The sequence below is a fragment of the Mastigoproctus giganteus genome, chromosome 1 (assembly GCF_048544385.1).
Source record: "Mastigoproctus giganteus isolate SK-2022 chromosome 1, ASM4854438v1, whole genome shotgun sequence".
In the NCBI taxonomy this organism is placed as follows: Eukaryota; Metazoa; Arthropoda; class Arachnida; order Uropygi; family Thelyphonidae; genus Mastigoproctus; species Mastigoproctus giganteus.
The window spans coordinates 43,409,754-43,424,119 of NC_143575.1; the positions used below are offsets into that span (position 1 = coordinate 43,409,754).

At 39.5% G+C, this 14,366-nt stretch overlaps 1 protein-coding gene across 1 annotated transcript in view; it reads right to left on the reverse strand.

Moving 5' to 3' along the window:
• The window catches only part of OtopLa (proton channel otopetrin-like a), a 124,915-nt gene that overhangs the window by 65,072 nt on the left and 45,477 nt on the right, over positions 1-14,366 (reverse strand). The gene's annotated exons all lie outside the window — the stretch shown is intronic.

A 14,366-nucleotide genomic window follows, 5' to 3' on the forward strand; every position in this document is an offset into this window, starting at 1 on the left:
AATTATTATTACTGTATTTTCTTCTTCAAATAAAATGGTTTGCGCTCTTTTCAGAAGTACAGCGAAGACGTTTTTAGACTAAACCGAAGACGAGGAGTAACTTTCCGTTTATACTGTATACTCTTCTCTCAGGACTGAAGGGAATGTTCGTGGAACTCTGCGCGAAATTTGCGGAGGAAGTTAAATTACAAATAGTAGCAAAATAGTAACTAAACAATATAATAGTAACTAGATAGTATAAGTAGGGACTAAAAATATTCCTCTTTTATATTATTAACTTTAATCACTTATTTTTAGTATTGTAAATAGTACGAATATAGCATTATTTAGGCATTGCTAAATTAATTATATATATTTTTACATTCTTTGCATCTGGCGAAATGCGGAGCTCGCTTTAGAGGAGCTCTGCATTTCTCCCGATATATACAGGGCTGCGTTTTCCTGTTTCTCGAAATCGAATTCAGCCCTGTGCTCACCTTTTTAAGCCAATGCGGATTTTATACAAAAATTCTTTACAAACCCTTAAAGATAGAAATTAATTCAACTTTTTCATAATCAAGTATTAATTTATAGATCATGTACTGTAAATACTTTTATAAAGGTATATCGTAACGAAAATATAAATTTCCACTCTATATAACTGGAAAGATTCTCCTTTGAACCATTTATGGCGAATACCTAAACTAAAAGGATGAGCAGAGTAGACTTGCGCATTACTTGCCCCTAAACACACAAGCTTCCATCGATGAGTCCACCTAAACAATCCTGCCTATTTTTTAAAATTATTGTAACTTCTTTATAATTTAACAGATTTTAATAAAGTAAATGTTAAATGATTCATAATTTATTGAAGTTTTTGACACTATATTTTAAAATTCCAAATGTGCGAATATTTTCGACACATTTCCGGTACTATCGAAATACTAGTTCGTTTAATCATATAATATAAACTGAATGTCTGTGGACATTTTTCATTGTTGTTTCCAGTCAACTCTTCCATCAGATGGAAGAGCGTGTAATACGATTGCCTCTCCATAGGACCTATTTCTCTTGATTTTTGTTGCAAGGCACGCCGAACCTGTCATTTCAGGTTTGGCGTGCCTTTCACCATGCCTAAGTTTATGTTCTGCGTCTCTCTGTTCATTCATGACATGCTGCTCTCTATAAAAAAAAAAAAAAAATTTCTGTTTATACTCCGGGACAACCAAACGGTCAGAGGAGTTTACAAGATACACAGAATACAAGAAACAGCACCGTATTCAGCAGTCACGGGCTTGAACCCCGGTCACTCAAGACACGTGTACTTATGCACCCGCGCGCCTGACCACTAGGCTACAGCGGCCTGTCGCGGAAACACAGGTTTGTCTGTGGCTGCATACAGCTCCAAACTCAGATTTTCTATTGTCTGTTGGGGAGGTGAAGTAACGGGACATCTGAACACAGGTTGAGATGGCCGTAAAATACTACTGTCAGTCAGTATTTTACGCCTGCCTTCGTTTCTTGTGTTAATGTCACTTCTGGACATCCATCTGTTTATCACGATCCACAGTTTGTCAATTTGAAAATGTTTAATATCTTAACTCTTTCCATGTGCCCATTCGGTATTACTGTGAAATAAATTCCGTGATGACCGCTGATCATCTTTATACGCCAAAATATTTTAATATTTCGTAATTTCATACAAACGTGGGGCATTATGAGAGAAACAATAGCCCAGTTCAGTCTGGGAACATAATGGAGCATCCGTGCATGTGATATATAGAGCTTTGCACCTCTTAAACTACAGCAGTAAAGGACCTCGCAGAAATCCGCACACACCAGGAAGTTACTAATAATGTGAGCTATTGAGCAGTATAACTGGACATTCCGTTAACGCGCGTTCTTTCACACTAGTGTGAAAAAATCTAGGTTCAAATCTTGTCGAAATGAGAGAAATTTTTATGAATTTTCTTTTTTTTTTTTTTTTTCACAACTAGACTAATTAGATGGTCTTGGGATATGCTTATGTGGCTTTATCTCCCAAGATTTGAGTTTTGCGTCCAGCAGATAAACTGACCGAAGAGTGCATGGTGGCCTTAGTTGCTTTGGCACTTAACATATTTCACACGTTACTTCTGTCATGCATGGAGGAAGTCTGACTATGTTTTTATGGAAGTCTGTAGGTTTCTTGATTTACTGAACCAATATCCAAATGACAAATTATTTAAGTTGTGGACCAAGTGCAGCCCATCCTCTTGATTACGTACTCCTCAGGTGATGATTATTTCTAGCGGGGTAATTAGCATTAACAGTGGAAAGTGTTGCAAGAAAGCAAGCTTATACAGCATTAGCCAAAATACAACAAAAAAAAAAAAAAAAAAAGAAATAAACTCGACACTATTTCACCTATTTATTCCCTCCAGTAGATTGTTTAGTTCTTCCTAAGTACTTAAATCTTCTCGAAGTGATTCGAGGAACATAATGGAGACTTCTCCCTTCTTCAGTGGCCTTACATCTGGACATCAATCTTACAGGCATGAACGACACTGAAAGGGCTATTCGGCATTGGGAATCACTGTAATCTAATCTACTAACTCTGTGGGAATTGTAAGACGCTGTCTAGCTACACATAAGACAGTATACTATCAGAATTTTTTGGAGAAGAAGCTTTTGTCAGAAGTTTTTGAAGTTCGTATAGAGATTAATTTCTGCTGTATTGGCGAGAGAAGGGGCCTTACACGATATAAGGCGGGTGTACCGAATAAAGTGAGCATTGAGTGTAATAAATACCCTTTTAAGTTTAAACAATGAAGTGCAAATTCGTAACAACTATTTAAAATACTCCGATTTCAAACAATGCAAAGATATATTTTATTACCAAGAAGACATGATAAAAGATTATATATATAAGCTAGTACATATTGATTACCCTCGCGGTAGCAAAGTGGATATATTTACTGTCCTCCCACCCCAGGTGAAAAAAAAAAATCTGAATTGGAATCCTGTCAATAACGCGAGGAATTTTTATGGTCCTTTTTTTTACAACTCAACTGAGTTGTTGATTTCAAGCGAGGGTCACAGTTTTTACTTCTGGAAACTCGAGTTTTGCTTCCAGCAAACAGTAACCGCCCGAAGACTACATACTCAATTAAGAAATAATATACCGACGCCTCATAACCTTGGTTGCTTTGGCGCTTAGCGCGCGCGCGCACACACACACACACACACACACACACACACACACACACACACACACACACACACACACACACACACACACACACAACACAAAAAATTCTAGTATTACAACAAATTGCAAAATAGTTTTATACGTAAAAATAGAAGGCTATACAGAGGATATAGCTTGTTTCAAGCAACCGTTATTTAATCTCATTTCCAAAATATCCTTTAAGAAATTGCGTTCAGGGCATCCCTATTCCGCGTGATAAAATTTAGTTTAAAAACATCCTACTCCACATTAACTTGGATTACTAATAGTTTTAGGACGGTGGCAAGCTGATGTAAGTGTGAATATTTTGACTTTCTTTCCAAAATTCACTGTTTCCTACGTATTCTTTCTACCCGATTAAAAAGAAGACAAAATATTGTCAAGTTAAATATTGTTGTACTAATTTTTTTAAAATTCCCACATTTACTCCTATAATTTATACCACCCGAAAAAGATGAGTGACATAAATTAAAAACAAAGTTTTTCGGAATCACAATTTTGATTGAAGCGAAAGCTCCAATCAAAAATGTAAATTTTTTTTTCCGTTTTAGACTTTTCTTCGATTCGATGCTGTGGATTGGAATATACACCAAAACAGTTAAGGTCATGAGGATTCAGCATGTAATATCTTTAATTGCATGTGTTGTATTATTAGTTTACCTGTTTCGCAGGATGAAAAACCCGAGTTAGAGAGGAGAGAAACCATGTAAATCCCGCTAGAAATCAACCAACTCGGCCACAGTGGAAAAAATAAAAAAATTAAAAAAAGCCCAAAACATTCCGCTCTATCTCACAGAAATTAAACCGGGCCTTTTCCAATGGGTATGAAAAAACAGAAAATACTCTCTGTATTTGATGACCCGTATTTAAATTGAGCATCCAATTTTCCACTTATACTTAATTCAGAATTCATTTTCAACTTACCAAACTTAATCGTAAAACTAACTTGACTATTAATTTATCTTTTTAAGATCATACACTGTATGATCTTAAAAATAGCTGAAGTAAATGACAACTAATAAATTACTAAAACTGTCTTAAATACCTTTTCATTTTCTCGGGTAAGCTATATATACCCTAACTGGGACCTAGTGGAAAATCCAGTTATTGCAATGAAAATAAAGATTTCAGCGATTATGAATTATGTATTTTCTTCCAGATGCATCACACTTCTGTTTAAATATAATTTCCCTCTGACATCATGCATTTACCATTTAACTGGTATTTCATCGTAAGAGGAAAAGATTTTTGTTGTAAAAGTAAAGAAATGATTTCTTTCTAGATAGAAACAGCTACGGGAAGTATTGGACTTAGTATTGACTGAGAAGAGAAGAGAAGAGAGTCACTCTCTGAACAGAGAATGAACAGAACGATGAATGGATTAATCGTTACGTTGCCATGTCGTGCTTCCTTTCTGCATCTTATCCAATCATATGAAATTTACGAATTAAATTAAAATTATTAATTCAATTCTCCGAATTCAATTGACCACTGTTTTATTTGTATTTTTATCCCACCCTCTGTGACACTGTACATCTAACTCTCAAAAATATGCTTTTAGGTTTTTATCTTAAACTTTGCCTGAAATAAAATTTTCTCTAAAAGTTGTCTTGCGATATTATGAACTTTCTAAGGTCTAGTGTTTGGTTGTAGTAGGGTTTTAGGAGCATCAGCGACTAAGGCCATATTGCCCTGTGTATACTGTCTGTAAATTGAGTATGTTCTGTGGTCAATTTTCTGTTTTGCTGGACGAAAAACCCAAGTGTCCGAGAGAAAGAAAAAAACCATACTGCCCGAGACCGTCTAACTCAGCCACATTGTGAAAAAGGCACATAAAAATTCCTCACGTTATCGATGGGACTCGAACTCAAGTCTTTTCCACCCGGTGTGGGGAGGATGGCGATTCTACCAACTGCTACTTCGTTCTTCTCCAGAGGCTCTGCTACACTGATGCCTCGGGGTCAGTTTCTTTGGCACAAAAGCAAACAAGAACAATTCTGAACAGCTTTTCTCCTATTTTCTTCTGACTTTCCAGTCTACTGATCCTACCTTGTGTCCCTCTAGCTTCTCGTGAAACTGCATTCAAATGACTCAAAATTACTGTATTTTTAATAATTAACGAATTTCTCATTCAGTAATTATTTAGGATCTCCAATTGAGTTAAGAACCCATGAGAAGTGATCCCCCTCCCCAATTCTTTTTCACAAACGCAAGACCAGTCCTGAATGCAGCATATGTTCGTCAAATCTTATACGAGAGGTGTTCAATAAAGAATGATCATAATTTTTCATGAACAACCGTACTGCTTGATATTTCTAGCTGAACACATCGAATTTAAGACCAAACCAAGTTGCATCACATAACAATTGCGCAGTTAACTCGTACGCACGGTGTGTCCTTGGTGGTCGGTCAGATTTGTTCCTGTTCAGTTTCGCCTATGTAACAATGGACGTGACATGCGAGGAACAATATGCTGCTCTCAAAATTTGTTACTGTCTCGAGAAAACGTCAGCTGAAGCGTAGGAAATGTTGAAAGAGGTTTACGGTGCATCTACGCTTCCATATAGCACAGCTCGCAGTTGATTTAGAATGTTTGAAGATCGACATATTTCATTAACGAAAATGGGTGGTCCTGGAACTCCAATCACTGCTGTCAAGACAGAAACTATAAACGCTGCTGCTGTATTCGTGAGAGAAGATCGTCATATAACAGTAAGGCAACTGGCAGAAATGTTGAGAATATCACTAGGAAGCACGCACGCTGTTCTCTATAACCAATTTGCATATGACACGTATTTATGCACGCTGGATTCCAAGACTACTCACACCTGAACAAAAACAATTTCGCATGGAGGTTTGTTAGGACCTGCAACGGATGGTTACTAAAGATGGTGAGGTTCGGCCCAAGGTGATAACGGCGGATAAGATATGGCTTCATCAACATGTTTTGCCACTTTTTGTTATTAATATCAATTTATTTCCACATCAGTGGGCACCCCTGGAACAGCCTGGTTCGGCTAGAAGGGTGCACATTACGCAAATTACAGTTGAATGCATTTTTTTTTTTTTTTTTTTCTGTTTATACTCCGGCACGACAACCAAGTCAGTAGAGTTTACAATAAATCGTCAATACAAATATTTATCGTATTTAGTAGTCACGGGCTTGAACCCCGGTCCACTCAAGGAACGCGTGCTATGCACTGTCGCTCCTGACCACTGGGCTTCATTGGAATTGCAAAGATCAAAACAGATTGCAAATACATAAGGTAAAAATAAATACATAAAATAATAAACAACAAAATAAATAAATACCCAATAATAAAAAACACAGTGGTGAATCCAGGAAAGCTTTTGCAGGGAATTCTTTCGCATAGCGCTTATTGTTCGTGTTTTATAGAGTTCTTTCACTATGTCCTGTCTGTAGTGCTTCGAGCTGAAGAAAGATGAGGCATCAATTCCCAGGGAGTTATATTCCAAACGTATTTGCCGGGAACACTGACCTGAGGTATTGCACATTTTGCAGACAAGATCATAGACAAAATGTTGAACTGCACCGGATTCTTTGTGAGGTCCGAGGGTTTGCAGAAACATCCCAGATATCAGGCGAATCCATTTGGCCGCATAGAAGTTGTGCCAAGATGTGTAGATTCCTCTCTTTGACTATGGTTTTCCAGGGTTTCATGCCAGGTTTGTACTCTATACAAACCTGGCAAAAGGGGTTGAAAGGGTAGCCCATCTCCCTGTTTAGCCATCTCAGGAGCCAATATTCAACCCCCAGGAATCTCTTCAGTTGAGTAGAGGACGCTCCTGACCAGAGTACCGAAGCGTAGAGCGGTATGGGTGTTAAATTTCTTCGGACGTATTCAAAGAGGAACTCCCGAGGCCTAAGACCGATCACCTCCTGCCGGATTGCCCAGTACGCCGCAAGCGTTTTTAGCCTGGCCATCTTGAGGTGGTCTTTGAAAGTAAGCCAATCATCCCACTTCAACCCCAAGTCCGTGTGAGAGTGAACCTTTTTAATGGCTATTCTCATTTATTGTGAGCATAATATCATTAATAGTCCTCCTTTTTGTGAAAGTCATCTGAGCTGCTTTTTGAGGATTCAGCCTAAGTCCCAAACGTCCTAGATAATCCTGGAGCTCGAACAGAACTATCTGATTTTCACAGGCGACTGCCTCAGCTTTTACTGGATCATCAGATGTGACCAGCATCTTAAGATCATCAGCGTATGAAATGAATTTTGGGTGCTGCGGCAATAAACCATGATGAGAGAACTCCCCCTTGAGGGATGCCGACAGAGATCGTGGTGGTCACCTCGAATCTGTGATCATATTTGATAAATATTTGCCTGTTGAAGAGGAGTTGATGGAGGACAGCAAGAAGATTACCTTCCATTCTGAAATAATTCTTTAGAATTTTAACTAGCTCTATTGTGCTGAGTGTGTCGAAAGCTCCTTGTATGTCTAGAAATAAGATTTCGAGTTGTTTCTTTGAGTTAAGGGCTTTTTGGATTGCCCAGCTGGTCATTAATAGATTTGATAGCGTAGACCTCCTAGTAATAACAGTATGAAGATGCTGTGGACGCCCATTGAAACAGTGACCGACTAAGGTGGACTGTATCGTTTTTTCAAACACTTGTAGTAGTCCATAGGAAATAGAGATTTCTCTGTAGTCTTTGGGATCTTTTGGTTTATTAGTTTTTGGAACTGGTAAAGCATGGTAGACATTCCATATTGTCGGTGTGATACCAGTCACGAGGATGCGGTTGAAGAGGTGATGTAACAGGTCAATCACATATAAACTAAATATTTTTAGAATAAAGAGTGGAAATCCGTCGGAACCAACTGTAGATTTATTGGAAAGGCTGTTTATTACTTTCATAATCATTTCCCTTGATACCTTAACATGCGCAAGCTCGGTCCTGGCATTATCTATGATGGCTGCTACAGGGAGGGGGCGGATGTTTTTCCTGGTCAGAGTGGAAGGTTGACTGTGTCCACAGTTTTATCGTTTCTTCATCCATTTCCACCTGACGACCACTTGTGGACACGATACGCTTGGAATGCCTAAGTCTTCTCTGGATATATATATATATACGATGTGCCTTTTTCCGAACACGCAGGAAATTCGCTCTTTGTTTGTTGTAAGCAATGTGATCTAGCATGGAGTCGGACTTTTTCCAGGTTCTGTAGGCTTTTTTCTTTAGATTAAAAGCCTCTTTCGTTTCGGAGTTGAACCACCACTTAGCGTTTGAGGAGATTTTAATTGTCTTCGACGCACCAATGAGAGCAATGTGTTTCAATTCGTTAGAAATGGCATTAATTGCCTCTTCCACTGGTTTGAAGCAGAGATTATTCCAATTAAATGCTTTGAGTTCAGTGAGGATAACATTTGGCTTGACTAGGTTGGCTGAAAATGTAGTTAGTTTGTACCGGGTCAGCTGGTTTGGTCGCAGCGACTGAGGTTGCAGGTGCCTGTGCAATTTCAAACACTATTGGTAGGTGGTCCGACACGAATTTGGAGTTATAGCGTATGATTTGTATTTGTTCAAAATTGTAGACGCTGTCCAGGACTTGATTTCCTCTGATCGGTGATGTATTCAGTGGGACGAGCCCCCAGGTCCGCATGGTATCTTCCATTTCTTGCCTTGCATCCTTGTATCTTGTCAGAGGCAGGTTGAAATCTCCTAAAATGGTTGTTTGGATATTGGAGCATAGTTGAGCAGACATCCATGAGATAAGATCCTCTGATTGATGAGGTGTGCCCTGGTGGGAGATACACACAAGGCAGATTTGGATCTTTGTTTCATTTTTGTTGAAAATTGCAGTGATTGCTTCATAGTTTGATGTTTTACTGCTGTAGACATGTATCTCCCTGAAAGAGGTCTTGTATAAGATGGCAACACCACCACCTCTCTTATCCATTCTGGAGTTTGCAATGTATTGATAACGAGTGGACTAGAGGAGCAATCCAAGTTGTTTTCTCTCATCAACCCATGTTTCCGAGATGCATATGAAATCAATATCTTCCTGGAGGAGCAGTGTTTTCAAGGTATGTAGCTTGTTAGTAAGGCTCCTAACATTTTGTAGAAAAAATGTTACTGTTGTTTGGATTACATCCATTTGCATCTTGTCAATTGATTGCTATTAGTGTACACTAGGGGACTTCTGGTTAGTATCTATTTTTGTTTCGATGAATGGCTTAATTAAGGACCCAGTCGGCCATACTGCTGGGTTAAGCACCTCGTGCAGATGTGCCCGAGGGCAAGACAGAACAAACTACTACTATTACAGGACCTTACTACAGAACTGTACTGTACTCTTTCAGGGATTACATTCGTCGCAAACGACTACTGCACGCAGATGGGCGGATGCTGTATCACGACAATGCGAAACTCACATTGCTCATACTGGCTTGAGTACTTAGCCAGCATTAATGTCAAATGTGTGCCTCATCAGCCCTACAGCCCTAACCTTGTACCCTGCGATTTTTTTATTATTTCCAAAGTTAAAAAGGAGCTGTGCGGAAAACATTTTTCCAGTCGTCAGAAGTTGTAAAGATATCGGAGGAGGCTATTCTCAAACACATGTAAAAAAAATGGCTTCCACCGTGTTTTTGAAGAAAGGCAGAAACGTTCGAGTAAGCGCATTTCATCAAATGGGGACTACTTGAAAAGGACCATCACATTATTTATGGATGATTAATTTGAAGCCACTTGAAAAAAATATGATCATTCTTTATTGAACAGTCCGTAATTTCTGGGTTTTTTTTTTCTTTTATCATCCTTTCTCCCATTTTGGAATATATTCTGTTCCTATTCTGGCACGATTTTTAAAAATTTTTAATTTCGAATTTTTTTCAATATAAATTGGAAAATATAGTGCCAGGTTTTATCGATGTTTTTTAAAATTTAATTGTTTAAAATTATTTATACTCGGCACGATCGCATAAGTCGGTCAGAGGAGTGTAGATTAGCTATTTGACAAGAATAACATCTATATGTATTTATTGGTCGCCTGGAATCATGATCACCATCAACTTAAACGCGTGTACTGCTTGGAGATAAGAATCTTAATTCTTTAGCACATGAGGGGCATAAATTGAAGTTGAAATTGATGGTTGCAGGATAGATATGCGGAAGTTTGCCTTCAGCCAGCTGGTTAATTGTTGAAACAAACTTCCATGTGTTGTTGTGAAAGTGAATAATTTGAATGAATTCAAGGAAGAAGTAGACATAATTATTAGAGTGGATGGACAGGTGATGTGGGGTTTTTTTTTTTTTTTTTGGTTGATTCTTTATAAGCTTGCTTTCTTGCATCATTTGCTTTGCTACTACTAACAAAATACACACGGTATTCGCAAAAATGCAAATCTACAGTTCGCACTTGGTCCTTGAGGTTGTCACAGACATTCTCTCAGATATGCCAGACAAGCTGTACTTGCTACCTGGGAGTCTAAAACGCTGATGGAACTGATATTCGGGTGACACTCAAGTCAAGTGGACCCAATTTCGGCGAAGTCCGGACGGTCTGTGACAACCAAATCCTCTGCTTGCACCTTCACGATGGTGGGACTGTTAGTAATCCTGGGTATAACCTCCATGCACAAGCACATGGTGGGTGACCACCCAGGTGTGAACCAACGTAAGCAGGGGTCGAGGTGTGGCGCCCACACCACATGGAGGAATGCCGCCCCTCTATGTTACCAGGCAGTACTAGGTGGTAGATGACTCTCATCAACCGGTGAAATACCACCACTTTGCTTATTGGAGGCTTGAAGTGGTGGAACCCATGTTTAGTCTCTAGAGCTAAGTTCCGGTCAACCCTTCCCTATCTCTTCCATCATGCAGTATGATTGATGACTCTTGAGGTTATGATGAACGTTGTGGCGAGATCCAATATTCCTTACATTTCGAGGGTACAGCTCTAAAACGGTTTTCGCAGGCCGGCCGCTAGTTAGTACACCGGACCGAACCTATTGGTAACTCTCTAGGAGGCTTCCGGATCAGCTAGTGTATAATCTTGCTACCTCTACTCTGCCAGATAGTGACTGGAGGGAGTCCGAGTAGTGTGTATGCGGGGAGCATTGTCGAGGCCACGTTATGTCAAGGATCTGGGTATATTCTTCCCACATGTACGCCATATCCAAAAATTTCATTACTTCATACAGCATGTCCCACCCACTTTTTCTTACTATTGAATACACCCTGAATTGTCAAACTAATAGAACAAGCTTATCTGCGAAAAGATCTAAACCTCCCAAGGATTTCCTAATTCATTTCACAAATATACGTGGTCTCAATTCTAATCTCAACGATGTCCATTTCCACTTGCAGTCTGCCAAACCCCATGTACTTTTTCTGACAGAATCTCAGTTATCGGTTGATTCAACTACTGTTCATCTCAGATGCCCAAATTATTCGCTGTATGATTCCTTTCGCCTCAAAGGTGGTACTTGTGCATATGTCCGTTCTGATATTCCCTGTCAGAGACTTGGCAATTTGGAATCTCCTCTCTTTGATCTTCTCTGGCTTAAAATCTCTCTACCTCATTGTGTCAAATTCATCTGTTGTCTCTACCGTTCTCCCAACTCCACTAATCACTTGGAGCTCTTTGACTTCCTCTCGTTGCAACTTTACTTTCTCCAGTCCAACTTTCCTAACAGTGAGGTAATTTTCCTTGGTGATTTTAATGTTCACAACCCCAGCTGGCTTCCGTTTTCTAGTCACACCGACCCAGCAGGTCGAGATGCTGAGGCTTTTGCAATTACTAATGACCTAGCACAGATTGTTCATTTACCTACAAGAATACCGGACAATCCGAATCATACAGCCAATACGCTTGATCTTTTTCTCACAAACAACCCTTCTAAGTACACGGTCGAAGTGAGAGGTCCTTTAGGCACTTCAGATCACAACTTGGTGATTGTCTCTTCTCCAATGGAACCTTTATCTCATGGCTATTCCCAACCTCGTGTTGTTTGGTATTACAAGAATGCAAAATGGGATGACCTGCGAGACTTCTTTTCTTCTTTTCCTTGGTCAGATTACTGTTTCAAAACTCCTGATGTCAACGTTTGCTCAGATCGTGTCAGTGAAATTATTCTTGCAGGAATGGAATCCTTTATCCCACACTCCACTTTAAAATCTCGTCCTTTATCTAAACCTTGGTTTTCCAATAAATGTGCTAAGGCTGTTCAAGAGAAGAATGTTGCATATCGTAATTGGCTTGTTTCTAATTCTTCAGTTTCATTTTCTGCCTACACCAAAGCTCGCAACAATTGTAAAGCAGTTATTAATCAGTCCAAACTAGAGTTTGAACAGGCTAAGAGTAGAAAACTTGCTTCTTGCCCTAATGGTAGCCGAGCATTCTGGTCTCTTGCCAAAGCTATTGGCCGCAACTTTTGCCCATCTCTGCTTCCACCTCTGTCCAAACCAGATGGTTCTGTTGTCACTTCAGCCAAGGATAAAGCTGACCTGCTAGCATCCCATTTTTCTTCCAGCTCATGTATTAATGAACTTGGTAAAACACCTCCCACCATTCCCAACACGGTCCATTCAATGCCTCCTGTGGTCTTCCGTCAAAAGGATATCAGAAGGATTTTGATGAATCTTTATGCTAAGAAAGCTCCAGGTCCTGATGGTATTTCTCCACTTGTTCTCAAAATCTGTGCTCCTGAACTTACTCCTATTCTTTGCCGCCTTTTTTCACTTTCTTATTCCAAAGGTGTTTTTCCTTCTGCTTGGAAATTTGCTCATATCCATCCAGTTCCTAAAAAGGGTGACAAATCCCTCCCATCCAATTATCGTCCCATTGCAATTACTTCTACTCTTTCTAAAGTAATGGAGAAATCAATTAACCGCCAACTCTTAAACTACCTAGAAACCTTCCGTCTGATCAACGATCGCCAGTATGGATTCCGTCGGTGTCGATCCACTGGTGATATTCTGGCTTATGTTACCCATTTATGGACTACTTCAATGGAAAGGTTCGGTGAAACACAAGCAGTTGCTCTTGACATCTCAAAGGCTTTCGATCGTGTTTGGCATAAAGGTCTTCTAAACAAGCTTCCATCTTATGGTTTGCCAACTGTTTTTAGTAATTGGTTATCCAGTTTTCTCTCTGATCGCTCACTGAGGGTGATGGTAGATGGCTCTCTGTCTTCTAACTTCTCCACTAATGCCGGTGTCCCCCAAGGTTCAGTTCTTTCCCCCACTCTTTTCCTCTTGTATATCAATGACCTTCTTCCATTGACTGGAAATCCTATCCATAGTTTTGCCGATGATAGCACATTGCATTCAACTTTCCATTTTGAGAAACCTTGCCCTGCTCAATCAGCTTCAACTTCTCGAAAATCTGCTACCAATTCCTTAAATGCCGATCTTCAGGTAATTCTCCAGTGGGGCAAAGACAACTTAGTTGATTTCAACCCTTCTAAAACTCAGTCTTGTCTTATATCTCGCAAAAAGGATTCTTCTGCTCCTATGCTTATCTTCAGTGACACTCCAATTTCTAGGCAAAAGGATATATCTCTTTTGGGGATTACCCTGACTTCTAATCTCTCTTGGCACAAGCACATTACAAATATTGCTTCCTCTGCATCTAAAAAACTTGGTTTTCTCTTTCGCTCTCAGTGTTACTTTTCTTCCAAACAGCTGCTCACTCTGTATAAATCGCAAATCCGCCCTGCCATGGAATATTGTTCCCACATTTGGGGTGGTGCCCCCAAAACCTCTCTCAGGCTTCTTGATTCCATTCAGAAGAGAGCAGTTAGGTTAATTAATGATTCATCTCTAACGGAGTCTCTCCACTCGCTTTCTCATAGACGTACTGTTTCTGCTGCATGCCTCTTCTACAGATATTTCCATGGGCACTGTTCTTCTGAATTGGCTTCTATAATTCCCGCTCTCTCTTTCAAAACAGTCCGAACACGTGCCGCCACCAGCCAACATCCATTTACTGTCCAACTTCAAACCCACAGAACCAACTTTTCATCTTCCTCATTTATTCATTCAACTGCCGTTTTCTGGAACAACTTTCCTTAATACGTATTTCCTGAAAATTACAATCTACAGAAGTTCAAGTCCAATGTCAACAAATATCTTCTTTCGTCTTCTCAACCTCCAACCCAAGCACGGTACTAAGTACTATAGGTTCTA